This window comes from Mycetomoellerius zeteki, unplaced genomic scaffold (assembly GCF_001594055.1).
Source record: "Mycetomoellerius zeteki isolate Tzet28-1 unplaced genomic scaffold, Tzet1.0 scaffold89, whole genome shotgun sequence".
NCBI lineage: Eukaryota > Metazoa > Arthropoda > Insecta > Hymenoptera > Formicidae > Mycetomoellerius > Mycetomoellerius zeteki.
Window position 1 is genome coordinate 691,748 of NW_017257924.1, and position 4,076 is coordinate 695,823.

A 4,076-nucleotide genomic window follows, 5' to 3' on the forward strand; every position below is an offset into this window, starting at 1 on the left:
TGTGCGTGCGTGTGTGCGTGTGTGCGTGTGTGCGTGCGTGCGTGCGTGTGTGTGTGTGTAGTCGTATTATTGAAGATAAAAATAATTATAAAAAATTCAATATTAATTCGTCTTCGAAAGATATAAAAGAAATCTGAATACTTATACATTTGCCGATGGAAATTTCTTTGCGAAGATAAAGTATTTATTAAGAAATGATATATTATTTAATTATATGAATAATTTGTTTTTTTTTTTAAATCAGTAAAAGTGTGGGAAAATTCCGAACTTGTGTTTTTTTTAGAAATTAGTAGGAGAGAGTAAGGCGAATTGCGAACACGGGGTAAACACGAACGTTACTATTACAGTATATTGCAGTATATTAGAGTAGTGATAACCTCTCACTTCTAGCACCTAACGATAGTCCGATATATTCTCAGTATCGCACTATAATACGTGTGATCATTATAATACTATTTAAGGTAAATACCATTTCTTATTATTTGTAGATGTTTTTATGTGTAAAAAAGAGTAGAGGAATTGCGAATATCTAAGGGAAAAGTTAAATAAACTAAAAACAGTATCCGATTTGACATTGCCCTCTCTTGCAGCGGGTAATGTACGAACGGTATGCATAAGGATTTTGTTATTTATTTAAAATTATTTATATTAATATATTAATTTTACATTGATATATTGTAATGTTAATTATACTGTAATTTAAAGTCGAATAATTGGAGTATGTCCTTCGAATAAAGACTTCTATATATAATAATTGATAAATATGATTGTTGACTTTAATTTAACTTTTCCCTTATGAATTCGCAGTTTGTTCACTCTCATTAATTGATATTGTTTGATATGTGATCGTTTGATATTTGATCATAACAATGTACCTTAAATTGATTTTTCTTTTATGAATACTTATACATATAAGGTACCTGAGCCGAATAAGGCCCACTTTTAAATTTATTACTTTAAAACTCATTTTACGCCTGCAATATGTGCTTAAAAGATGTGTCATAGAAAGTAGATAAAAAAAGATTAAAGAATTGGAATCGGTAACAACACGTTTATTAACACAACAAGAACTTGTTTATATGAGGCTACTATGAGTCATTTTTATAACAATCCGCTGCAAAATTTACCAGTATATAATGTTTCATAATTTATTATTCATTCATTATAATATTATTCAACTTCCTAACTATGGAAAATAATTTAAATAAGACGATCAAAGAAAAAATGGCCTTTTAATGTTAATATAATATTGTATATATATGAACAAATATTTATAATCTTCTTGCTACAAATATATCTTTATTTATGTATTGTCAAGAGAATAAGAAAAGAAGTAACTATATATTTATCATCGATCAATTTTGTGTTATTGTATAATGTGGCGCATTTCACACGTCAGGAGTCCACTTACAAATGAATTGTTTGGGAACTTTTTAAATGATCATGAACACATGTTAATGAACATATTATATAATGTTGAAAGTCAAAAAAATAAATATTATGTGCCTTGCATCCAAGATATTACAGGTATAGTCGTTTAAAAAAATTTTTCTTTTTGTCACTTGTAGTTAAAATTATAAAATATACAAAATTTGTGTAGACATGAATTTTTTAGGATGTTTAGATAAATAAGATAATTTTAGCAAGAAAAATTTAGTAGTATGAAAAAAATTAATTTTTTATTTTTAAATGAGTAAATGAAAAATTATATTTACTTTTAAAAATCTAAAAAAAATTTTCAAAAAATTCTCAAAAAATTCTAATATATGTAAAAGGTGATATAGGGGAAATTTTAAGATTGCAGCAAGATCCACTCGTAAATGAATATTTTTTTTAAAACAATTGAAATTTCAGCCAAATCATAATACCATACATAAGTAGATTTTTTTTAAACATATTTCCTTTTACATATAATTTTACAATCTATTACTGCTTAATCATTAGCTAGCGATCGTATATATTTCCTATTTTAAAATTTTCATTTATATTTCTTTTATAAAAAAAAACGAAAATTTTTTACCACTGCTAATAAATATAACCAATAATACACATTAAATTATATGTAAAAAGAAGTATCTTAAAAAATTAATTTGTTTTATAGTGATTTAATTGTTTGAAATTCCAATTTCTTTTTCGTTTTCAAAAAAAATATTTGTTTACGAGTGGATCCCATTGCGATTCTAAAATCTCCTTTATGTCATAATATATTATATTCTACATATATTATAGTATTTTTGAGAATTTTTTTCAGATTTTTAAAAGAAGAGATATACGATTTCTCTCTTTTTTAAGTGACATGTGGAATGCGCCAATATAATTGCAGACTGCATATATGCATCAACAGATATAAGACGTCTTATATACCTGTTTCTATATCAATATAGTTTACTTTTAATCTCGGTCCAACTAACTCTTCATCTTTTTCTAGATCTAAGAATTAGAAAAAGATAAAGAGTAAATTGAACCGAGATTAAAGTTACCTACATAATTTATATTGATATATAGAAACGAGCCAGACATCTTTTAGATATCGTGTCGAAAAGTAATAAGTATTTTGGAAGTGTCCTCTATAATTCTTTAAAATAATGCAGCAACTCACGTTAATAAATGCACATGATGCATAGGTTTAACCGCAACTTCGTGCGCCATAAGGATATGCATTGCTATAAAAGCATTCATCGTTTGCGACGCATTAACAGTCTAGTGCGGGAGTTTATTTTATCAACTGTCATTATTCACTTAGTAAGAGGTATGTTAATTTTTCTATTATTATCCTATATAACCAAGTCTGCTAACATATGATTCATATTAGATACTAACGATAAAAATTGTGTAAGATGTGCTGCGACAACATAATGCTGTGAAACTTTTTAATAAATTTGAATATTGCGCTTTTTAATTTATTTATTAATAATTTGAGAAATAAATTTATAAGAGAGAAATTAAATTTTTATTTTATATTCCAAGTAGTCAGTAAACAATTCTTCATTGAGAAAATTGTCCGGGGTTCTCACGCAATTAGTTTAATACCTGAATTCTCTATTGGAATTGTGTAGAAATTAAGTGATAGAAAAAAATACCACATACTTTTAATGCTCAATTTTTCCCGTATTTTTATCGTCATGTAATACAAGTAGATAAACTCGATTTCTAACGACATTTTGTCAGTATAATATATGTTATGTCCAAACTCCGAGAATTTTATTTGCATTTATTCTCATTAACCGCGTTTTGCAGTCTTTATATTTGCCTATGAGAATACGAGACAGATCGTATAGCGACATCGCATGATGATAAACGAAAAAACTATCCATAATCTGATATAATATATCTAACATAATATTTGATATGTTTCTGTCATTATTTTATGGCAACAGATCACGCAGTGTTTCTACTGTATTTTTGTTATTACTTTTCGAGACTGCACAGCGCATGTGCTCGATTTCTCCCGTATTTTTGTCGTTATGCAGTGCAAGTGGATAAACTCGATTTCTAACGAGTTCATTTTGTCAGTGTAATATGATATCATGTTATGCTCAGTGTTATGTCCGAACCCCGAGAATTTTATTTACGTTTATTTGGCAAGAGAAAGGATCGAGAAAGAGGGAGTATGGAAGGATACGGGTTAGATAACTTTATTTCGCGGATAGGATAACTCCGGCAAATACGCCGCGCTGGGATTTACGCCGCAGAGGTCAGAAAAAATAGAAGAAGTGGGGGTAATTTTCCCATAACTATTTTATTACATGCTTTTATATTATATTAATATTGTGTTATGATTTCAGCTTCTTACTGTTAATATTAATGAAATTATTATAAATTGAATCGATTTGTTACTCTAATAAGTAGCACCCCATCATAAGTTATAATCTACATAAAATGATTACTGTAGAGCATGTAAAAGACTTAGTGGTTATTTCATGATACATACGTGTAGAGGTATAGTAAAGCATGTTGTATAGCAAAATACAAATGCTTTGCTTTCATATTCTTTGTTTAGTTTGTTGTCTTGTATATCCCACCTTAGGATATACAAGACAGAGCTGTAATCAAGATTATAAGGTTTTTGTGTAAAT